At 33.5% G+C, this 27151-nt stretch overlaps 1 protein-coding gene and 1 long non-coding RNA gene across 2 annotated transcripts in view; both read right to left on the bottom strand.

The window, feature by feature from the left end:
- LOC139501381 (protein mono-ADP-ribosyltransferase PARP12-like) overlaps window positions 1-27151 on the bottom strand; it is a 275921-nt gene that overhangs the window by 235462 nt on the left and 13308 nt on the right. The gene's annotated exons all lie outside the window — the stretch shown is intronic.
- On the bottom strand, window positions 21102-22525 carry LOC139500806 (uncharacterized). Its single transcript, XR_011658368.1, has 3 exons — window positions 22431-22525; window positions 21738-21828; window positions 21102-21286 (listed from the first exon to the last, which is right to left on the bottom strand). It is a non-coding gene; the product is annotated as an uncharacterized lncRNA (long non-coding RNA).

The following is a 27151-nucleotide window of genomic DNA, read 5'->3' as shown; positions in this document are numbered from 1 at the left end:
AAGTAATTATTGCCCAGTTACAAACACTACCAGGGGATAATCCATAATTACCCCCAACTTTAGCCTGGTAAACCTGTTGTCTCCTTGTGAAATATAAAACATATTAAAAATGATTTTTATTGATATAAAGTCAAAACCTTCTTGCTTTTCACTAGACAACCATGTCCTGTCAGGTTTAATTCTTATATATGTAGATGAAAAATAAAAGTCCCCAAAACATTAATATGGCAGCAATTGCCTTTACAGCCTTTAAGGCTTTGGTTTTTTTACAGAAGAGTGTCCACCATGCACTTGCACTGCACTGACGTTACGCACGTTATTGCGTCAATACCGTGTAATCAACCAGTCCACACTAATAAACAGCTTTTCTATAAAATCATAACAGTTAAGTTATATAAAACTTTTATCCATAGACTAGACAGGTAAATACTATTCCGAAAAAAAGTACATTTTTTTTTATCATATTTTACTTTAGTCTAAAATAAGGACAACATATTGACAAAACGTCAAAAATATGCGTGTCAGACGTAACAGACTATACGCATAATCACTTTAGCAGAGGTGTTTGTGTTCTTCAAAATAGTGTTATATCCACGAAAATTCGAATGAATGATATGCTCTATATATAAAGTATAACAATATTACTGGATATGTGTTTCCAATACGACCAACGCTATTTTTTGGCAAAAACAAATAGTGTTCATATTGGTCAGATTTTGGAAGATGTTAAGTTATCAAAATTTACAGGTTTTAAAATATAAGATTATATGATATTTCGTTTGTGTAAATTCGGCTCACATATGTGCATACATAGACCATATCAAAATCAAATTTTTGGAGCACTCACACTACATCTAAAAATGCAACGGCCTCTGGCAAATTTCTTGCAAGATGTCCAATGTCGGATTTCGCCGTTTTTTACAAATAAATTGTCATTTGCGACGTTATTTATTAAAAATTCAGATTAGTTGCATGCTAAATAGTCCTTTTCCGTAATTGTGCTTTAACTTTACAAAACAGCAACATACTTTTTGATAACTTGCGTAGTCAAAACGACTTCGTTTTAAAAGAAATGAAATGTCTTGCAAGTTTGTCCACTGGACGATTTTCGTACGTTTTCAACGTTGTCGATTCGGGGTACGCTATTTATGGTGGATCATCTGTATATAGTTCCTCAGATAGAATTTTCTTGATAGTCAAATACTATCAACAAGACCACAAAGCATCATAAAAAAAATCCGATGACTGGGTTTGTTCGTTTAGATGAGGTTCTTAAGTTGTGAAAAAGTTTTGTATCACAAGAGGATAACAAATCATCTTTATCAAATTTTCAAATTTGGGAATCGTAAACTGACTGCGATATTTTTTTTATTTCTCTGCAATAAGATTCATGTGTATAGAATTGAAAGTGAAAATAAAATTTGGCCTAAAGCGTGGCTATATACCTCTCCACATCATACAAAGCTTGTAAACATATGAGATGAATTATAATTAACCTTTTTTTCTGACAATCATTTCATTTCATAATCTAATATTGTACCGCTATTAAAGAAAGTATAGTGAATTTTATAAGCAAGACCCGTTTCACTTGTTATTCTCGACAAACTTTTTATATTAAAGCAAAATATATATCCTCCTCCTTTTCGGATCTAAATGGGAAAACATTGCACTTTAACACGTTTTATGTCAATTGATCTCTGGTAGAGAGTTGTCTCATTGGCACTCATCATACCGTATATATCTTCTCATTTCATAAAGATATGCATTACCCAAATACGATATATTTTGTTGTTTGTTGCTTACGTTATACTTTCATTGGGAAATATTCAATGCATATTCAGTACAAGAAACGTTATAAGAAGTATCCATATTGATGTGCAAAACAAAAATTGTAAGCGAAATACAAAAATTATCCCAAATAATCGGTAATCGCCGTAAAACGTAAAAATTTGACGTTACCATTTGAGACGCAATATCGTGCTTAACGTCACTATAATAATAGTAGACTAGAATTATCATATACAAATAGATGAAAATTATATATACATGCAATCGTAATATTAATAATATATATAACAACAAACCAGTGTATTCTCGACGACTATTATTATATAAGTATAATAGTCCAAGGTATACTAATTTCTTGCACTACAATATAATAGTTATTACGGTGAGGTTGAATTTCCTGTCATTTATTCATCATCCAAGCACGTACTTCTATCAGAAAAAAAATATCTCTGTAAATTAACCCAAGTTTCAGGTATAGAGATGTGATCTGTTTCTGTGACATGCCTTTTGACCATCCACAAGAACCTGCGGTCATCCGATGTTCAGTACTTCAGTACTTTGATTTTATATTGTGAATTTATAGAATTATTATATTAAAATGTAGCCTTAATTTATATTTAAAAAACATAAACACGCCTGGAAAGTAAAATGCGTACTCGGCTGTCTGTAATCGACCATTTTTAGACACCCCAGGCTCCTAAAAAACAAGCCGGGGCTGGGGGTTCAAAGATGCAAATTAAGTACTTATATCAATATTTTATCTTTTCGTGTACTTTTTATGACAATGTCAATTACGAAATGTGCATATATCAAGGGGAAACTTCTTGCAAAGCATTATTATTTATTATAGTTCATTATTGTATTTAGTAGAAAAAAGAGAATTTAGTGAAAATAAAATCACTATTTTTGTAGAAAATTCACAGACCTTTGTACAGAGATTTTTGTTATGTTTACCATGGGATCAACACAAGGGTTCATTACCGAGTAAACAAATCAAAATGTCTATCTACCTTGCATATTTCAGAAAATTCGGATCAGATAACGAAACTAGGTCCAGCAACATTTATAAGCAATTTAAGATTTTGACCCTCACAGTTTCCATTCACCACAAATATTCTCGTTACAACGAATCATTTTAAATACAAAAATACCAGTTGCAGCCTTTCGTTTATCTATTAATATATGTATACGGATGAAGTTATGAAAGGCAGCAGGTTCATCAGGGTGAGGAGTCCATGTCATCTGAAATAAATGCTAAGCATAGATCTAGAAAGCGACAGATAATCATGACATTAACTTAAACTCTCTTCTTTTCGACTTTTTTCGAACAAATTGACACATAAAATGAATTATATAGTATTGTGGAATTTTTAACTTATTTTAGATACTATATATTGTTATCTAATATTGGACGAAAGATGTTGCCCTTTTATGTTATTATGTAATACAAGTTAAGATCATTTGAAAACACATATTAAACAGCCAAATGGATGCACAAGAGCTAAAATAGGAGTCATAGATCCTGTTGGCAACAATTATCTGCCCAATTTTATTGATTTTGTAACATTTGTTTCAAATATGACCAACTTCTTATCCAAAATCACCAGCACCGTATCAGGACCCACCAGCACAATGACAGGACCCACCAGCACAGTATCAGGACATGCATAAATTGAGAAAATGCTAAATTTTAAGAAATTGCAATGTTTTTTCACAAAATTGTTTTGTCGTGTGGATTGCGGTATAGAAAGCGGACTCTATGAGCATTTTTGTTTTATTTTTTCAGTTCGAGATTTTCTGAAAATGAGCATTTTTGTGTTACGCTTACTGAAACAGTTTAGAGGGTCAATTTTTTAATGGTTTATATATGAACCCATAAGAAACGAAATTGAAAAATCTCAACTGTTTTCTTCCATTTTTTATGAGTGAAAACGTCAAAAATCATCATTTTCGTCTTTGTTTACATTTTTTCATTGATCACCAGCACCCGTCAGGACCGAATCACCAGCACAGTACGTTCTCTCGCAGGACAACCATACCCACCGTGAGATCAGTTAGTACGTTTAAAATATTGAATAGTTGATTTGTATTAAAAATATCTTGAATAAATATGTACTTTCAAATATTTGGTTAAATCAGAGTAACTTTAGTTTTAATCCAAAATGGTTAAAGATGAGCATTAAACAGAGAATTTTTGACCAATTTCAGCAGACATGGAAATCAGAAATGGAAAATTCTCCCAAAGCATTATGTTTTAACTTTTAAAAAAAAACTTTGAGTTTGAAGAATATTTAGACTTATTAACTTATGAAGATAAGATAACGTTATTTTGGTTAAGAACTGGAATGAACTGTTATGTGCATTAGCTTCCAGATATAAAAAAAATATATATTTTTTTTATTGTTAATAGTACGGTGACAATTAAGGTAAATTTAAAAATTTAATGGACCGAAATACCTCACGGCTAATTTTGGTCCTATTTTGAAGATAAATATAATACCCTTCGATTAAAGCATGTCGTAGAAAGCCAAAGTAGTGCAGATGCTTGATAATTGCGATCAAAGGTAAAAAGGGGGAATTTTAAAAAATCGAAGTTTTTGGACATTTTGGACAATTTCTCGGTAGTCACTCATGATAACTGAGAAAAAATTTCAATGGAAGCAAGCTCTAGGGGTGCTGCACAACTTCAGTTTCTAATATTTATGCCAGATTGACATAGATTAGTGCTGTTTACTCCCGACACCAACATGGAAGAAAATGATAAAGATTATCTTTATTTACAAAAATTATCGATAAAAAATATTTGTATTTAATATTCAGCTTTGCTATAATATATTACAATATATAAAGATATTTTGGGGAAAGTTTTGTTAAGATAACATAAAGAATAAAGGAGCAGTTAGTACTGTAAAGATTACACCCGGTCCATGATTCAATGAAAAATTATCAAATTTATTATTCCTTTTTTAAATAAAAATAATGTTGAAATTATAAAAATAGTCTTGATACATAAATGTCAGCATGAACACGATAGTATATGAAGTTTTATTTATGACAATAGGTCAACCAGTGCAAGAGTAATATTATTTTGAAAATGCATGACGATGTGCACCCCCCCCCCCCCCCCCCATATTCATAAAACAACACAAACAACAAAAAATCAAGAGTAGACTTTTGACTTTAACCGTTTTGAAGCACTATATATATCATACAAACACATGAAACACGATTCACAAAAATTTAGATAAAAATGAAGATATTTGTGTATACATGTATTTCAATAACATTTGACATTATTATATACGTCCGATGATTTGAAGTGGTTACGAAAAACTAACACAAAAAGTACATGTTATACTTCCAAATATTCGATAAATTCTCCAGTTGGTTTACAAGCCTACCAACCACGTCAAGACCACTGGTAGGTTTTTTTCATAGTTTTTTTTTTTGTTTTTTTGTTTTTTAATTTTATTTTCTCAAAAAATTTCAAGAGAGGAAAGGCTTCTAGCATCAAACACATGCAATATTGGACATTGGGGTTCGTACTTTATTCATCATCCTCATCGTTGCAATTTTCTAAAACAGTCTGATGAGTAAGCTGGTTTCTACAATCATTACTGCCATGACAACCACTAATGCTTGGGCATGACAAGTTTTGTTCGTAACATACACACGATTTACCACAAATAGTTTTGCCTTTGCATGTGCAAACAAGGTTCTGTAAAAAGACAGAAGACATTGGCCCCTCAAAATATAGTGGAACTATCGAGCTATTCCCCATTGTCCATCCATATTCAAGAGGTGATCTAGGTGGTGGTTTTGCGATATGGGCATTCATCCAGACGTACACTTGTAGAGACACTCTAAATATGTGTTGTCTGAAAGATGCTCCTGAAGGAGGTAGTCTCACTAATGAAGCATCCTTAGATAGCGCTGACTTCACTCGCAGTTTATTTAGATCACCATGTACAGATTGAGTCTTGCCTTTGGGGTCATAGAGATCAGCGATAAAATGTCTACCCACTGTTACAGATGTTTCGATATCAGAACCAGCTAGATTGATCAAACTTTGATATCTGAATGGGTGTTGTTTTGATGCCTTGTATACTGTCTTTTTGCCTATTCCAAAGAAAGAAGACGTCGTGTCGCATCCCGTTAGATTGTGAGCAGCTGGTAATGTACTCGAAATCACTGGTCCAATGGCATTGTATATATCGTGTACAGGTATAAACCGTCGGGCGTCTTTGGTTGAAGAAACGCATCCTGTCTGGAACCACAATTCATCAATGTTTGTCATTTGGGGAAAATCAAGAGTAGACTTTTGACTTTAACCGTTTTGAAGCACTATATATATCATACAAACACATGAAACACGATTCACAAAAATTTAGATAAAAATGAAGATATTTGTGTATACATGTATTTCAATAACATTTGACATTATTATATACGTCCGATGATTTGAAGTGGTTACGAAAAACTAACACAAAAAGTACATGTTATACTTCCAAATATTCGATAAATTCTCCAGTTGGTTTACAAGCCTACCAACCACGTCAAGACCACTGGTAGGTTTTTTTCATAGTTTTTTTTTTTGTTTTTTTGTTTTTTAATTTTATTTTCTCAAAAAATTTCAAGAGAGGAAAGGCTTCTAGCATCAAACACATGCAATATTGGACATTGGGGTTCGTACTTTATTCATCATCCTCATCGTTGCAATTTTCTAAAACAGTCTGATGAGTAAGCTGGTTTCTACAATCATTACTGCCATGACAACCACAAATGCTTGGGCATGACAAGTTTTGTTCGTAACATACACACGATTTACCACAAATAGTTTTGCCTTTGCATGTGCAAACAAGGTTCTGTAAAAAGACAGAAGACATTGGCCCCTCAAAATATAGTGGAACTATCGAGCTATTCCCCATTGTCCATCCATATTCAAGAGGTGATCTAGGTGGTGGTTTTGCGATATGGGCATTCATCCAGACGTACACTTGTAGAGACACTCTAAATATGTGTTGTCTGAAAGATGCTCCTGAAGGAGGTAGTCTCACTAATGAAGCATCCTTAGATAGCGCTGACTTCACTCGCAGTTTATTTAGATCACCATGTACAGATTGAGTCTTGCCTTTGGGGTCATAGAGATCAGCGATAAAATGTCTACCCACTGTTACAGATGTTTCGATATCAGAACCAGCTAGATTGATCAAACTTTGATATCTGAATGGGTGTTGTTTTGATGCCTTGTATACTGTCTTTTTGCCTATTCCAAAGAAAGAAGACGTCGTGTCGCATCCCGTTAGATTGTGAGCAGCTGGTAATGTACTCGAAATCACTGGTCCAATGGCATTGTATATATCGTGTACAGGTATAAACCGTCGGGCGTCTTTGGTTGAAGAAACGCATCCTGTCTGGAACCACAATTCATCAATGTTTGTCATTTGGGGAAAATACCTAATACACAGAAGTAAAACATCAGTGTCCGATGATTTTATTACAATGCGACCCCTGGAATTGCTTTTTATCAGCTGGTCATTAGCAAACAGAGACTAGAATAATTCTTGTATCTGCCTCTTCCTGTGTACTGAACAACTAAATACAATCATTAACAGTTCCGGCACAAATTTGTTTCACAGTCTCTGGGTTTTGAAAACATCCAGCTAAGAATAGTTCGTCTTGATGTATGGAATCATTAACAAAACTGGTTTTCATCTCAGAAAATTTTAATTCCGATTCTAAACTACTGGCAGCGCGAATAGCCTCGGAAACACTGATAGAGCTACTGAAAATCATATTTGATTTACCCTGTCCTCTTTGAGTCTGAACAACAATGCAGTTTAGAAGTTGTGTATCTACTTCTAATTTCTTGAGGAAGAAAGGAACAATATGTGTCTAGTAAATTCGACAACGAAAATGCTTTCTTATTCAAAAACAGATCATCGTGTAGAACTTCCGTCAGGTTCTTGAAAGCAATGTCATGCTCCGACTCATTTGAAGCATCATCAGAAGGTTCCCTTTTCCAATTCAGCATGTAGTTAGCAATGCCTGTTGAATGGTACAATGCCTTGTCCTTGAAGTTCTCCATAGAGAGTAAACTTACCATTTGATAGTCAAACTTGTCTTTGGCTGCATTTAATATATTATCAGCACGTTCAACAGACTCGATTCGCCGTAATTGCTTGTCTCGCTTGTAGGACTTTTGTTTACAGAATAAACATTTAGACCAGTCTTATTGTAATACCGTTGAGCGTGTTTTAACGCAAGTTGGTTCAAACACGGAATGGTTTGCACTCGATGTTGAGCCTATTTGTTCTTTCCCTATTTGAAATGTTTCCAAGTTTTTTTTTACTTGTATAGGCTTTATAACAAGACCTATGATATTTTATTAATTTTGTTCTAATGGAATCACTTTCGTTGACTATAATTCATCATAAAGGCGGCGATAAACAATACCCTGTTTGACATCTATTGCGTCTAAAAGAGTAGTTTCCCCCTTTTCTGTTGCATTTGACAAATTTTCATTAGTAGATCTTTGGCAAATAACGCATAATTCCCAATTACTCTTAAGCCTACTCTTTTTTGGAACTGAGTGAGCAAACTTAACAGGACTCGTGTCCATTATTTTCCGGGTTATTTCGAGGGTGTACCAATGTGGTTTAAAATTAGTTTATTCAACAAAATCAACAAGAAATAAAACACCTAAAAACTAACATATAAAATCTGTATACTCAGTCAAAAACTAGACGTTGACATTAATATTAAAATGTCTTACTATAGATAAATATAAAGAAAATACACAGTTTTATTTCGATGCTAGTTCAGATCAGGCAAGAGGATGTCTGTATTCGGAACTCTTCGAATTTTCAACAGCGGATTGAACACGGATCATTCACATAGAAATGGCGGGAGATCCAGCATGACTGACGAATCATACAAAGTCGTTTCAACTGCAGACGAAGCGGATCATGATATATACGCTCATGAAGTCAGAACAAACACAAACTTCACAATTTACCGAAGAAATAAGGGGTTTTCTTCGACTGACACAATTGGTTGGTACAATGTTTCGTAGTACGCAGATAAAAGGGGGAGGTTTACATTATCATTTAATTGTCTGGAAATATTGAAAAAATGTGTACATGCAAGGGCGGATCGAACCATTTGTTAAAAAGGGGGGGGGAGTCAACCATTCAAATGCATTGAATGTCAAATTAAATAGGGGGAGGAGCATTCTTGTACCACGATTTCATGAGGATTACAGGAACAAATACAACTTATCGCTATTTGTCCGCCATTACTGGATATCACACAGGTTCCCATAAAACTTTGACATCACAATACAAAATATCTGACGCCACAATGGAAAAGTGATTGTTGTATGCGTCAAAAGTTCAAGCGGCCGGGTCAGCCAGGATTAGCGATAAGGTGTATTAATATCCCAAGGACAAATTGATTTGTCCCTAAAACATGATATCACATGGTGTTATACTGTTTAAACCTTAAAAATTTAAAACAAAATCGTACGAGATTAAATGGGAGTGACGAAACTATTCAGATGGGGCGTGTAGAGAGACTTATCGTTCTTTGTCCCAAGAGGATGTCTATCATAAGTGCCATCTAAAGCTGTCATATAAGGTCTGTGATGTTTTAGTCGTAAAAACTCAATATGAATGAAATATATCTTTAAGAAATCAATTGGTATACAAATTTTTTAAGCTGTATACATTGATCGTCCAAAAAAAAGGAGGGTTCCAACACCCCGGACAACTCCCCCCTCCCTGGATCCGCAAATGTTTTTGAATAATTATGTTTGCCATATTGTTTCCAACAAGTAATTTGCATATATATGACATGCTTATCTATTTCCTGAAGTTAATTTGTACTTTTATTGAGTAAACAGGACTAATATAAGTTATATACTTTGATATTATTTTAAGTAGTATAACACAATGTTTTCAGGACAAATCAATGTCCTTTGGATATTAAAAATTAGTTCTTGTAATCATGAGGAAATTGTAGTATTGCCAATAGATTGCCACTGGAATAGCATGTCTTTCTACAAAATCTTAAACCAGCACTTTAAGAAAGTTTCTCCTGGGTAATCCTTTTCTTGGTTCTGTCTGGGGCAATTTTCTTATTTGCCTATGAAATCTTCTAGATAGTCAGAGATGGAAAGTGGCATATTTTTCCAGTTATCTGTATGTACTTTAAAGATAAATATTGTATGTTATTCATTTCAGTATTTTGTCTTCAAGCGCTGAATCTCTCTGGTTACTACTTATGTGTTGCATTTAATATCATTTGTAACACTTCTTAGTAACTGGACAGGTGAAAAATAGTCATCACCAGTAGAGACGGGGAAGTCTGAAAACAAGATAACATTCCAGGACTAAGACCAGATCATTTAACATTGGAAAATTGATAAGGACAATTCATGTACAGGATTTCTTTTATGGCAGAGGTCAAATTGCCATGAATTTTCCAAAAATGCAGATTGTTTAATATGTTTATTTTTCAGATATTTTCAGGTTTGCCCATACATGTACATGGAATCTTGATAGAATTAATGATAGAATAAGGGATTTTAACATTTATGGCACCCAAAAATGTTTGTCTATTAAAAAAGATAGCAAAGTGTTTATTTCACTGCATAAATCACAAGTTACTTAAAACAGCGGCCATATTCACTATGAACATTTGGATGTATGTGTTGAAAAAAAAACCAAATATTTATACTCACATATTGCAACTTATCATTTATAAGCAAACAAACCAGGTTTCGGCAATATTACACCACTCATATATGAGACTACTTTATATCTAATACATGTACATTGTATTGAGCAATTGTTGACTATAGATGTTATACGAAGTTGTGAAACTTCTAATTTCAGTTTATTAACTTGCGTTATTTATTAGTTTATTTGCATTTAATATTTTATCACTTACTCTATTGTTAGTTTTTTTTTACAGTTTTGTTTATGTGATAACTCAGTTTGAAAATCCTATGACCAACAAGACAAAATAGTCTTACATAGAGAGAATTAATAGTTAAAAATTTATGAGAATGTATTATTTCAACACTGAAACCATTGATCTTGTTTCAACAGACTACAAAGCACATAAGATTTGGTGGGAAGATGGAAAAGCTGATGACAGATGTAAAATAAATACCAATGGCTGTCCTTACATTATTCTGGGATATGATGTTAGAGAATGTCAGCATGGTCCTGACCGAAACATCAAAAAGAAGATCCAATATCAAGCGGAAAAAGTATTTAACGTAAACAAGGATTTGTATTGTAATCTTACTATACAAATCCTTGACAATATTGCATGTGTCTTTGCCATTTCCACATATATTGCCATTAGATATATATGTATTTTTAACTGATAAGCATAATAGGTTGCAATTTCAAAAATTATAAGAGAGTTTTTTGCCATTACTAACAATTCCTATCTGGTACCCGAAACTCGTAAAAGTCAGACAACAAGCTTGATCTTTTTAAACCAGTCTTTATGAACTTGTTTGATAAATCACTATTGCCCCAGTTACTTCAGAAAGTGTTAATTATGTTCATGGGTGAAGATTGCATGAAATGGTTGTAGTGGTCTTACATTTGGTCAAAGTTTCTTTGACCAGATTTGTCTTTGGTCTAAGCTCTCATGTATTCACCTTTAATATGAATATTACAGTAATTATTTTGTATTAACTCAAAGTGAAATATCACAGTTCATATAGTTTTTCAAAATTCCTTTTATTAAACCAAATGTACTTGCTAAAATATTTATATTGTATTTTATGGGAACATCAATACATGCAATAGTGGTATGTTAATGTCATTTTGTTTTAGGAAGAAAAGTCGAAAACTGACCATAGCTATGTTATGAAAGGCAGGACTCTGATTCAAAACACTAAAAAGATGATATGTCCTGCTAGGATAACCCAGAGACGCATTATCAAATTTCCAGGATACAGGGTTTGATTTTTTTTATTAACATTTTTAAACTGGGATACAGGGACTTTCTTTTCTTATAGGACTCGTCTCTATTGATTTTAACTGATTACTAAGCCGCCTGTTTAAAGCTACCACCCAACAATAAACTTAGTTTCTTATATCTGATATACGATGCCGAGTAGTTATTTGCATATTTCACAGTTCATTGTAATTATGTAATTATAATAAGATGTTAATATAAAATCTGATTAATAGCCATTTACGATGACAAAAAATATAAGATTTTGAAAGAATGGTGAATTATTAAACTTATACATATCATTTTAAAGAACATCCCAAACCAAATTTTCAGTAGCCTCCATATCAAACAAGATGGAGGCTACTGAAAATTCAAAGAAAAAATATCTACCTCAAAGTTCAAAGATCAATATTTAAAAATATCCGAGAAATCTTTTGAAAAAACATTTTGCAATGACAAAATGTATAAAATTTCTAATATTTTTTATAAAACCTGAACATACAGTTATGAAAAATACTTCGTAAATGTGAAATGATTTGCTATAAAGTCGTGACACCAGCTGCGGCAGAGTTCAGTTTGATAACTTGTATAGACATGTTTATAAGTGACCATTCAAGTTTGACTATCAAAATAACATAGAAGGCAAATTAAAAAAAGTGCATTTTAAACCTGCAATGCCGTTAAAGCTGTTTGTGCTATTGTTCAAACAAAATATGGAATAATTTCAGTTGTTGAATTAGTTTTGAAAATTTGACTGAACTTTTTCTTATTAAATGTGGTTTCATGTGTGTTGTTTGTGTTTCTTATAGAAAGAGATCAGGTACTCTTGTTCATTCGTAAATTTTTCATAAAATTAAAATCTCTACACAGGTTATACATGTTATAGTAAGGTAATCTTATCTCGCATCTCTGATTTAATTGAAAATTTTGAAATGTCTCTGGACTTATTTTGATACTTCCATGGACCATGATGTGTCAGGCTCTGCTATTGTAATAGCTGTTGATACTGACAGACCCCACACTGTAATAAATCAATTATAATAACAGTGTAAATTGATTACCTGTAATCTTAAAAGAGACAAACTAAACTGACATATTTTGTCAAAAACACATAACAATAAGTTAGTTTTCCTTTTTTGTCATTACCCTGTAAGATTTATGAATCACCTTATTAATGAAATGGACCAGTCCAAACGTGATAGACGCCATGTCAAGATGAAGAGATATTCATAATTTGGATTTTTCTTGTTTTATAGATTGAAAAAAGTATGTCCTATTGGATTGACGGTCCACATGGTCCCATTCATCAATTGTAATCGTTTGTAGGATACTGCTAATTAAAGATGTTTGCTACTCCTGTTTCAAAATAACAAGGTTTTTACTAGACTGTTATTGATATTAGATTGATAGTAGATAAATAAAGGAATAAGAGGAGCAACCATCCTTAATTATTTATAGAAAACTGAATGGTTTTAAAGTTAATTTGGAAATTGTTAAAAGTAAAAGGCTTTATTCTATTTTTTTCAATCAAAAGGGAAATGCTCAATTGCTTTCTTTATTTATCAGTTAGAAAATAGTTCAAGTAAATGGAGAAGGAAGCAGACTGCAAAAACTCTTCGAAAAGCTTTGGAAGAGTCATCTGTAGATGTTGTGAAAGAAGAAGAAATCCACATGTATTATCCAACTGCAGATGACCATAAAAACCATATAATAGGAGAGGTATACATCAAAGTTGAACAGTTTAAAAGTTTAATGTTTTGTTAGCTCTACTAGACATTATAATTCCTCTTGGTTTTTATTTTCTACTTTTATTTCTTGGTTAAACTTGTATATTTTGAAACATTAAAGTTTACACTATATCAACATGATACTAAGTACATATTTACTTTATTAAGGGAACCTTTCAATAAATTTCATGGTTCAGTGAAAAGGATGTTTTTTTTATGGCCCCACAACAAAGTTGTTGGTGCCATATAGTTTTACCCTTGTCCGTAATTCTGTAATTCTGATCTCTGTCTACCTTTGTGTGATCTGATGTAGTGACTCTCCAGTTATATACCCGTTAATCAATTTCTAATCTCTGCCTACCTTTGAGTGATCTCATATTGTTGATTTACCAGTTATATACCCTATACATCAATATCTGATCTCTGTCTACCTTTGCGTGATCTGATGTTGTGATTTACCAGTTATATACCCTATACATCAATGTCAGATCTCTACCTACCTTTGTGTGATCTGATGTTGTGATTAACCCGTTATATACCATATACATCAATGTCTGGTTTCTGTCTACCTTTGTGTGATATGATGTTGTGATTAACCCGTTATATACCATATACATCAATGTCTGGTTTCTGTCTACCTTTGTGTGATATGATGTTGTGATTAACCCGTTATATACCCTATACATCAATGTCTGATCTCTGTCTACCTTTGTGTGATCTGATGTTGTGATTAACCAGTTATATACCCTATACATCAATGTCTGATCTCTGTCTACCTTTGTGTGATATGATGTTGTGATTAACCCGTTATATACCCTATACATCAATGTCTGATCTCTGCCTACCTTTGTGTGATCTGATGTTGTGATTAACCAGTTATATACCCTATACATCAATGCCTGATCTCTGCCTACCTTTGCGTGATCTGATGTTGAGATTTACCAGTTATATACCCTATACATCAGTGTCTGATCTCTACCTACCTTTGTGTGATCTGATGTTGTGATTTACCAGTTATATACCCTATATATCAATGTCTAATCTCTGTCTACCTTTGTGTGATCTGATGTTGTGATTTACCAGTTATATACCCTATATATCAATGTCTGATCTCTGCCTACCTTTGTGTGATCTGTTATTGTGATTTACCCGTTATATACCCTATACATCAATGTCTGATCTCTGTCTACCTTTGCGTGATCTGATGTTGTGATTTACCAGTTATATACCCTATACATCAATGTCAGATCTCTACCTACCTTTGTGTGATCTGATGTTGTGATTAACCCGTTATATACCCTATATATCAATGTCTAATCTCTGTCTACCTGATCTGATTTTCTGATTTACCAGTTATATACCTGTTAATGAATGTCTGATCTCTGACTACCTTTGCGTGATCTGTTATTGTGATTTACCAGTTATATACCCTATATATCAATGTCTAATCTCTGTCTACCTGATCTGATTTTCTGATTTACCAGTTATATACCTGTTAATGAATGTCTGATCTCTGTCTACCTTTGCGTGATCTGATGTTGAGATTTACACGTTATGTACCCTATACGTCAGTGCCTGATCTCTGCCTACCTTTGCGTGATCTGATGTTGTGATTTACCAGTTATATACCCTATACATCAATGTCTGATCTCTGCCTACCTTAGCGTGATCTGATGTTGTGATTTACCAGTTATATACCCGTTAATCAATGTCTGATCTCTGCCTACCTTAGCGTGATCTCATATTGTGATTTACCAGTTATATACCCTATACATCAATGTCTGATCTCTGCCTACTTTTGCGTGATCTGATGTTGTGATTTACCAGTTATATACCCGTTAATCAATGTCTGATCTCTGCCTACCTTTGTGTGATCTCATGTTGTGATTTACCAGTTATATACCCTATACATCAATGTCTGATGTCTGCCTACCCTTGTGTGATCTGATGTTGTGATCTACCAGTTATATACCCTATACATCAATGTCTGATCTCTGTCTACCTTTGTGTGATCTGATGTAGTGACTCTCCAGTTTTATTCCCGTTAATCAATTTCTAATCTCTGCCTACCTTTGAGTGATCTCATATTGTTGATTTACCAGTTATATACCCTATACATCAATATCTGATCTCTGTCTACCTTTGCGTGATCTGATGTTGTGATTTACCAGTTATATACCCTATACATCAATGTCAGATCTCTACCTACCTTTGTGTGATCTGATGTTGTGATTAACCCGTTATATACCATATACATCAATGTCTGGTTTCTGTCTACCTTTGTGTGATATGATGTTGTGATTAACCCGTTATATACCATATACATCAATGTCTGGTTTCTGTCTACCTTTGTGTGATATGATGTTGTGATTAACCCGTTATATACCCTATACATCAATGTCTGATCTCTGCCTACCTTTGTGTGATCTGATGTTGTGATTAACCAGTTATATACCCTATACATCAATGTCTGATCTCTGTCTACCTTTGTGTGATATGATGTTGTGATTAACCCGTTATATACCCTATACATCAATGTCTGATCTCTGCCTACCTTTGTGTGATCTGATGTTGTGATTAACCAGTTATATACCCTATACATCAATGCCTGATCTCTGCCTACCTTTGCGTGATCTGATGTTGAGATTTACCAGTTATATACCCTATACATCAGTGTCTGATCTCTACCTACCTTTGTGTGATCTGATGTTGTGATTTACCAGTTATATACCCTATATATCAATGTCTAATCTCTGTCTACCTTTGTGTGATCTGATGTTGTGATTTACCAGTTATATACCCTATATATCAATGTCTGATCTCTGCCTACCTTTGTGTGATCTGTTATTGTGATTTACCCGTTATATACCCTATACATCAATGTCTGATCTCTGTCTACCTTTGCGTGATCTGATGTTGTGATTTACCAGTTATATACCCTATACATCAATGTCAGATCTCTACCTACCTTTGTGTGATCTGATGTTGTGATTAACCCGTTATATACCCTATATATCAATGTCTAATCTCTGTCTACCTGATCTGATTTTCTGATTTACCAGTTATATACCTGTTAATGAATGTCTGATCTCTGCCTACCTTTGCGTGATCTGTTATTGTGATTTACCAGTTATATACCCTATATATCAATGTCTAATCTCTGTCTACCTGATCTGATTTTCTGATTTACCAGTTATATACCTGTTAATGAATGTCTGATCTCTGTCTACCTTTGCGTGATCTGATGTTGAGATTTACCAGTTATGTACCCTATACGTCAGTGCCTGATCTCTGCCTACCTTTGCGTGATCTGATGTTGTGTTTTACCAGTTATATACCCTATACATCAATGTCTGATCTCTGCCTACCTTAGCGTGATCTGATGTTGTGATTTACCAGTTATATACCCGTTAATCAATGTCTGATCTCTGCCTACCTTAGCGTGATCTCATATTGTGATTTACCAGTTATATACCCTATACATCAATGTCTGATCTCTGCCTACTTTTGCGTGATCTGATGTTGTGATTTACCAGTTATATACCCGTTAATCAATGTCTGATCTCTGCCTACCTTTGTGTGATCTCATGTTGTGATTTACCAGTTATATACCCTATACTAGTACATCAATGTCTGATGTCTGCCTACCCTTGTGTGATCTGATGTTGTGATCTACCAGTTATATACCCTATACATCAATGTCTGATCTCTGTCTACCTTTGTGTGATCTGATGTAGTGACTCTCCAGTTATATACCCGTTAATCAATTTCTAATCTCTGCCTACCTTTGAGTGATCTGTTATTGTGATTTACCAGTTATATACCCTATACATCAATGTCTGATCTCTGTCTACCTTTGTGTGATCTGATGTTGTGATTAACCCGTTATATACCCGTTAATCAATGCCTGATCTCTGCCTACCTTTGCGTGATCTGATGTTGAGATTTACCAGTTATATACCCTATACATCAGTGTCTGATCTCTACCTACCTTTGTGTGATCTGATGTTGTGATTTACCAGTTATATACCCTATATATCAATGTCTAATCTCTGTCTACCTTTGTGTGATCTGATGTTGTGATTTACCAGTTATATACCCTATATATCAATGTCTGATCTCTGCCTACCTTTGTGTGATCTGTTATTGTGATTTACCCGTTATATACCCTATACATCAATGTCTGATCTCTGCCTACCTTTGCGTGATCTGATGTTGTGATATAGCAGTTATATATCATATACATCAGTGCCTGATCTCTGCCTACCTTTGTGTGATCTGATGTTGTGATTTACCAGTTATATACCCTATACACCAATGTCTGATCTCTGCCTACCTTAGCGTGATCTGATGTTGTGATTTACCAGTTATATACCCGTTAATCAATGCCTGATCTCTGCCTACCTTTGTGTGATCTGATATTGTGATTTACCCGTTATATACCCTATACATCAATGTCTGATCTCTGCCTACCTTTGCGTGATCTGATGTTGTGATATAGCAGTTATATATCCTATACATCAGTGCCTGATCTCTGCCTACCTTTGTGTGATCTGATGTTGTGATTTACCAGTTATATACCCTATATATCAATGTCTGATCTCTGCCTACCTTAGCGTGATCTGATGTTGTGATTTACTAGTTATATACCCTATACACCAATGTCTGATCTTTGCCTACCTTTGTGTGATCTGATGTTGTGATTTACCAGTTATATACCCTATATATCAATGTCTGATCTTTGCCTACCTTAGCGTGATCTGATGTTGTGATTTACCCGTTATATACCTGTTAATCAATGTCTGATCTCTGCCTACCTTAGCGTGATCACATATTGTGATTTACTAGTTATATACCCTATACATCAATGTCTGATCTCTGCCTACCTTTGCGTGATCTGATGTTGTGATTTACCAGTTATGTACCCTATACATCAGTGCCTGATCTCTGCCTACCTTAGCGTGATCTGATGTTGTGATTTACCAGTTATATACCCTATACATCAATGTCTGATCTCTGCCTACCTTAGCGTGATCTGTTATTGTGATTTACCAGTTATATACCCGTTAATCAATGTCTGATCTCTGCCTACCTTAGCGTGATCTGATATTGTGATTTACCAGTTATATACCCGTTAATCAATGTCTGATCTCTGCCTTCCTTAGCGTGATCTGATGTTGTGATTTACCAGTTATGTACCCGTTAATCAATGTCTGATCTCTGCCTACCTTAGCGTGATCTGATATTGTGATTTACCAGTTATGGTCCGAGAACACAATTATTTCGTAGTGCATTTCTTTTAGAACATAAATGAAAATAAAAAAAATCCCACCTGCGCTTTCTCAAAGAAACTTTTACAGTGTGTTGTACTACTTTTGGGACAATTATATCAAAATTATAGAAAACTTCATCGGCTCTAACTCAAAATATGGACAATTTTATATTTAGGGCGTCTTGAAATCTTTTGACAGCTTCCGAAGTGCTAATTTTCAACCTTTTTAAGCTGGACCAAATCACTACTTTCCTTTAAAATTCTGGACCCAAATTTGTTTACAGTGTAATTTCACCCCCATACTTGCAATTTGAGGCAATAAACATGGAGAAATAAATTTGGAAGGGGTATAAAAATTAATGGCAAGTAACCCACTGTCATCACTAGGGACTATAATGTATGATCTCAACCTTTCTTTGTGTGATCATATATTGTGAGTTACCAGTTATATTCCCCATACGGCTATATCTTAAACATATTCATATATTAAGATATTTTTCGGAAAAATTGAAAATGGAAATGAGGAATGTATGAAAGAGACATCATCCCGACGGAAGAGCAGAAAGAAGTCAAGAACCACCAATGGGCCTCAACACAGCGAGATAATCCTGCATCCGGATGTGGACTACAGTCGACCTCTGAACACAAATGTATATATACTAGTTTAGTGATAATGGACGTCATACTAAACTCCGAAATATATAAATAAACTAAAATTAAAATACAAGACTAACAAGGCCACATGCTCCTTACTTGGGACAGGCGGAAAATGCGGCAGGGTTAAACATATTTTGTGAGATCTCAACCCTCCCCTATACCCCTACCCAATGAAGAAAAACAAACACACAAATACGCACACTCAAACTCAGTTTAAAAGAAGTCCGAGTCCGGAGTCAGAAACAACCCCGCCGCATTTTTGCGTCTTTCCCAATTTAGGAGCCTCTGGCCTTTGTTAGTCTTGTATTATTTTAATTTTAGTTTCTTGTGTACAATTTGGAAATTAGTATCAGGCGTTCATTATCACTGAACTAGTATATATTTGTTTAGGGTCAGCTGAAGGACGCCTCCGGGTGCGGGAATTTCTCGCTACATTGAAGACCTGTTGGTGACCTTCTGCTGTTGTTATTTCTATGGTCGGGCTGTTGTCTCTTTGACACATTCCCCATTTCCGTTCTCAATTTTATGAAATATTTCCCACTGGCTGACAACAATCAATCATTGAAAATAGAAGCGTACAGCACCGAGTGCAGGGGATTCATATTCGCTTTCATTCAATCTCGTGCTAACTTTGTATCTACAAGAAATAATTAAATGATTGATACATATAACAGACCCAGCAGGCACTCAACGTTGATTCAACGTTGAAACAAGGTTGTTTCTCAACGTTGAAACAATGTCAAATTTATGTTTGATTTTGAAAATTTGAATTAACGTTGTCATTTCAACGTTGAAGTTTCAACATCCATTCAACGTTGATTCAAGGTTGAATAGTAGTTGAAAGTATAATAATGAAATTTATTATAAAGCTACAAACACCACATTATTTACCTGCTTTCCAAATTTTTGCTGTTGTTAGATGGTAAACAGGCAGTGTGGGTGTACATGTTTTTTTTAATGTTTTTCCCTCTCACCAATACACATATGAACAAAATAGATAAGTTAAATGGAAGACATCTAAATAAATACATCAACTGTTACTTTAAACAACATTTGGTGCTTGTACAAAGTCAAAAATCTAGACCATAAATGTCATATCTTAAAATCCTGTTGGCAGAAGGAATATCTGAAATGATTGTGTGTGTCCACTTGTATTTAACGATAACTATAGACATAATTATCTATTTAATTTATAAGTGGACACCTATCATTTTTGATATATTCTTACTTGTATAGTTTTTCTTGTTGTGAATAGCTATAAAAAGACAAATCATTCAATGAATTTGCACAGTTTGCATAAAAACTAAGACATGCACTTTATTCCCTCACACCACAGAAAGGAAAGAAGATGTTGAATAGTTCTATAAAACAATTCTCACAAGTTCAAAGTAGTTTTTATTAAACGACCAACCAATGTTAAACCCTTCTTGAAAGTAGTATATATATCTAGGAAGAGTGAAGACATTATTAGGTCCAATGTGTGTTCAGGATGATCGCAATATTTACAAATATAAGACGATGCTGCATGACTGCTAACCAGACAACTATCCACAAAAACAAAGGTCCTTGATTATATACATATATGTTATATAAATGTATATATTACCCTCATAAACCATTACATTAATACTTATTTACTCAGGAACAATAATATCAAAAATAGTAATACAATGATGTTTCTTTTGATACAAGATTTATTTTATAAATTCATTTGTTATATTTGTCTCTTTTTGTCCTTATTGCATGTCATCATTCTTCCACCACCTCGGGATCTTTCAGCGGTAAATTTTAAGCAGAAGAGGTCTTTATCAGATATGTATTTCCAAGTGACATCTTTTTACTCTTGCAGTACATTTAAACTCTGGAAAAATTCAGATTATATATATATAATAAATATAAATTGTATGTCCTGAAAAGATATTTTAAATTTGAGCCACTTTCAATTTGTTTCTAGAAGCATCGAAAATAAATAAAACCATAATGACGAAGCACATATTGTAATAAGATAATCATTAATAAAAATAGATTCATTAATGTTTACTGGTAATGGTTAAGTAGTTTTTTGTTAATGAAGAAGCTTCAACCTGAGTTTTGTAAGACTGCGGGTTTCACTATGTTATTGATAACAATGAAAACACTTTACCTAAGTAAGACGTTTTTTTATTGATGACTGCACAATTCCATTAACATAAAATAAAGAGCTTTACTAGAATAGCTTAGATATAAAGACAAACATAATATGGTATGTAAGGTAAACAAAAGATTAATCTTTGAACACAAATGGTAAATAGCTATACAGACAAAAAACCTACCTGTGATGATTTTAAGACTGGAATTCCCAAAACTGAATTTTAATTTTGCTCCACTTGATGCCTTTTAGCCATTGATCTGTTTGACAAGCTTCTGTAAAATAAATAATACATGTTCATGATATCAGATAATGGACTGCTATAACATTCAAAACCAGGTTACGTACACATTAATGTAAACATGCATTTCTCATATTACACAGAGTTAGAGATCACATGAAGATCAGTAAAGGCTCAGACTGACTTGTTTTTGTAAAAATAAAACAATAAAAGTATCAATTTTCTATGATCGTTCAAATTCAATACTTTGTTAACTTAAAGTTAAACTAAAAGAATCGCATATATATAGTATAAAGTAAACATGTTGGGAAATTTACCTGAGCAAAATAATGTAAACACTTGCTTGTCCCCCCTTTTTCTTAGCCTTATGAATCTTTAAGCATAATAATTGTAACAATCTTTACCTAAACTTTAAAATGAAACTAAATATGCTTTCCACATTAAATGCTCTTAGAAATAGTATAATTGGAGGAAATTATATATGATGGCCCTTCCATGTGTTCTGATCTGTTTTCTGGAATACAATGTTGACGTTATAATTTTCTCTAATTGTGCAATATGATACCAATTCAGAGTTTCTAATCACAATTCATAAATATAACAAACCGTGATAGCCACATGCAAACATCTACATACCATAAATATACGTGATAAACGGGAAGTTTCTCTTTCGACTTTTTCCTTTGTTGTTCTTTTTCAAATACAGGAAAAGTGCGTGTTTGAATAGTGCGCATGGGCAATCTAACTTCCTGTTCAAATCCCGCGAAAATATGAATGAAAGAAATCGCGATCATTGTTGATAATCAACTATTTTAAATTTCTTTACATGTTATATTTATGTTCAAATTAAAGTTATGTGAAATGAAATTAAATAATTATATTTCTTATTCCCTAGAAATTTAGTATCAAACGACTTACCTCCCCCCCCCCTTTTCTCATACCGTCGCGGTGACGCAAATCTCAAGTTGAAATAGTGACCAATAGTTAGTACTATACTGTTTTGTGAAACCCAAAACTCTTCTTCATTCTTTTCTTTATAAATATATACTTCTACAGTTATGCATATATATTGCCTTCTGATAATGATTTTTTTTATATAGGCCTACTATGAGTAAATAAGTTAACGTTGATTCAATGTTGAATCAACGTTCCAATTACAACGTTGAAATGATCAACGTTAATTCGACGTTGAATGTTGGTTTATTCCTCAACGTTGAAAATGTTACGTTGTTTCAACGTTGAATATACGTTGATCACATTTCAACCTCATTTCAACGTTTATTAAACGTTGAGTGCCTGCTGGGGAGGCTAACTCTTGAGTTTTAAAAGTAGAAACAGCAGTAAAAAAATTACAAAAATATAATTCAAAAACTAATTTTCTACTAAAAGAGAACTTCCTACATTTAATTAGATTACAGTACAGCAATAAAAAATAATCCGCCTATGTACTATTTGCCACTGACCATAACATTTGAAGACAATTGCACAGCCGTCACTCGGTTAATCGAGAGATTGGTCGGTTAATCTACTTGAGTATGCGGGCGGCTGAATGCATGGGATACTGGTATGTTTATCCGGTAGGCTAAAGTCTGTTAACCATGTGTTATCGAGAAAATCTTTGCAATGTCCGTATGTTTCATTGTATAACTTTTTAAATATATTTTTATCATAAAAAAAAATGTTCATGTCTTCCAAAACAATTCAGTGTACTGAATCCAGCGGTGTAACTTTTTTTCTAGCTTCGATGAAGATCTATAATATGAAAAGGCGGGTTACTAAATAATAAGTAATAAATTTATACACATTTTACACACACAAAATTATACAAGATGACAAGATGGTTGAATTTACCATGTTTACTTACATGTAATATTTTGAACATCGAAAAAAGAAAGGCATTATGTTTGTTAACCATAATAATATCACTTAATATATGTAAAATATACGCCGAAAATCTGTATTTTGGTGACATAAATCAATTTTTATCAAAAACCTGGTCTGTTGATGGGTCGGATGTATACAACCCGGTCTGTTAATTTTCCTTTGAGAGTTCTGAATGGCAATATTAGTATAAGTTGATTGCTAAATGGGACGTTATCGGAACTCACGTTATTTTACAGTGATGAATAAAGGTAACAGTAGTATACCGCTGTTCAAAACTCATAAATTCATGGACAAAAAAACAAAATCGGGGTAACAAACAAAAACTGAGGGAAACGCATTAAATATAAGAAGAGAACAACGACATCACATTAAAATGTAACACACACAGAAACGGACTAAGCATTAGACAAAATCCTATGAAAATAACAAATATAACATCAAAACCAAATACTTTATATTTACTAATTTCAATTTATTTTGTAGAACCATTTTATGTCCTTTAAATATCTAAAAATGTTTTTTTTGCCTTCTATCCAAAAAAAAAAGAGCTATACGTATAAGTATAAATACCCCATACTTGCGCGAGCCTTTTAGCTTGAATGACATCTGCGCAGACTATGAAATGTTTTTACAGACGGAAAACATTCTATGAAAATCGGTATACTCAACAGAGTTCAACATTAAGTTGTGATTTTACTCTTAACAGACGTATAACAGAGCAACCGCTCATATAGCCGCAAACCGAGTTGAATAATCGACCATATATATATATACACTCGGTTAACGACCGTAAATAACAGATAAATAAAACTAGACTGCAGTCATCCGAAGTTTTTTTTTGTATTTACCTACAAAAGAATTGAAACGATTCGATCAAGGCCAAAGGGATATTAAGAATAGCAAAATCCATCTAGAGAAACAATACCCGAGGGAGTTTAAGCCCGAGTTTATTTACACCTTCTATTTATTAACTCTGTATATCTATTTCAAATAATTTATTGTTGTTAGCCAGTGGCAAGTATTTCATACATGTTCAGGACGATAACAAATAAACAATAAATACAATAGGTACGTTCTGTAATAGAGTGTTAGGATGAAGGTCGGCAAATTTGGTTCGCCAATAGAAAATGAAGGTATATTTGATAGGGACAACATTTCCAATCGATGAACCACTTGAAAGGTTGTAATCGTTCGTTACTTGCAGAGAGCGACACTCTCTGTACACGCCCTTTTCTGAATGTACGTGGATGCGTTTTTGTATTTTGCTCAAATTTGATTGTCGCACAATAACTTTAAAAAAGTGCAAATAACAAATACGGAACTATCCATTACTTCAAAAACCAAATATCCCGTTTCCGTTTATTCGCAATCTAATTGGAATATAGATCTCTGATTACGTTATACATAAATTATGTAGTATAACATAATCAGAGATTTTATTTTGATTAGATTGTTTTTATTCGCTATTTAAGAATTGCAGCTATCATAAAGTAGACAAGTAATTTCTGCATTTTGTTCACTTAGTATTTATATTTAAACTTCAAGAAAACATATTTCTCTTTTTCATGTAGATCAAACAAAAGAGGGGCTCAATTAAATAAGTAGAAAATAAACAGACAACGCCATGGCTTAAATAGAAAAAGAATAGTAGATAAACAACAGTTACTGTATACACAAAGCACATCATAGAAAACGAAAGACTGAGCAACACGAACCCCTTCCAAAACTGGGACCAGGTGTGATTTCGGGTTTTCAGAAAGGGTAGGAAGATTCTGCTTCACTTGTGGCACCCGTCGTGTTGGTTATGTTATTACAAACCCGCTAAGAAATGAGTCAATAGTGGATCTAAGTAAGCCTCTTTTTGTAATTTATAAATCTAGTTTTTTGGAAAAATATTGCGTCCGTTTTGAACATGCTTTGATAAATTTAATTCGTCTCCTTCCAGTCTTATTCAGTTTCTCACTTTTAACATTTATCCACTATTTAGTACTTCCCCTTTCATATATTTTAAACAAAAATCAAAAATTAAACAGCGAAATGATCGAAAATGTTCTGTTCGTTGTTAAGTATTTTTAAAGTTAGTTTGCCTAAATATCTAAAATATTAAATTTTAAAACGAAGTTTATAATTTAAAAATTTTAATAAGCTTGGAAATTCCAAAAAGGGGGGGGGGGGGGGTATTTGGTCTCGCAAACTTAACTTTAACAACGAGAATTCAAGCAGAACGTTGACTTTAACAATACTTATTTGTTTTCGACCCCCTTTTCCCCTGGCTTTGGGTATGCCTCCGAAACGCATTGCTTCTTCCAAGAGAAAAAAAACCAGATAAAATATTCATCTCTTCTATACATACAGGATGTGATATTCTCATTTAAACGGTCTACTGTAGTAGTTCACTTTGTCAAGCAGTAATCCTCAAAATTGAGTAATATCTTTGTTTTATCAAGTTGATTATAACCTCAAAAACTATAACATAACTGTCAAGACACAGTTTGCATTTTTAAACTTTGTGCATTGTCATATAAACCATATAAAACAATATATAAATATATATATGGATACATCTGTTGTAGAGTTGTCACTGGCTCAGACGTACTTATAAATATAATTATTTTCTGTGACTGTATCTTACATAAATTTGTAGGATCCTTTACTATAGATTATTTAGCTGATCTGTAAAAATAACATCTACATGCCTTATATATCATGTACTGTAGTATGACGCTAGATTAAAACTGACGTGGAAAGGTAACACCCGGCCACCGAAAGCTTCATTTTGAAGTCCAGGTGGTCATGTTGTCTAGCGGGACGGCTACAGTGCAGGCGATTTGGTGTCATGATATTTCAGTAGCATGGGTTCGAATCCCGGCGAGGGAAGAACAAAACATTTGCGAAAGCAAATTTACAGATCTTACATTGTTGGGTTGATGTTTAGACGAGTATTATAGACATAATGTACACAGCCATGTATAACCATCACTGCTGGTGATCCGATGGATACATCTGTTGTAGAGTTGTCACTGGCTCAGACGTACTTATATATAGATCTACATGTATATATATTATGTTTATCTTGGTAACAATCCAATCTTTGTATTTTACACCAATAAAATGATTGGAGTTGATTTGATTTATAAACCAGTACACAATCATATTTAAAAAAACAAGAAAAAAAGTTTTTGTATCGATACTCGGCTATCATATAATTATATATATATAGTCATGTACATATATAGTCATGCATGTACATATATGAGGGGGAGGACAGGGGGTACCCTTCTCCCTTCTCCCACCCTCTTCTCCTTTCTCCTACCCCCGTTCTCCTTTCTCCCATTAGAATAAAACATCTCCTTTTGAGATATTTTTTCTTGAAATATTAGAAAAAATTTTAAAAGGAGAGATATTTTATTTTTTCTCCTTTCTCCAACTTTTTCTCCTTTCTCCCAGCCTTCCTCTCCTTTCTCCCACCCCCT

Source organism: Mytilus edulis, chromosome 13 (genome assembly GCF_963676685.1).
Source record: "Mytilus edulis chromosome 13, xbMytEdul2.2, whole genome shotgun sequence".
Classification (NCBI taxonomy): Eukaryota; Metazoa; Mollusca; class Bivalvia; order Mytilida; family Mytilidae; genus Mytilus; species Mytilus edulis.
Note: the sequence above shows the minus strand (reverse complement) of the source record. Positions and strands in the feature narration are given on the sequence as shown.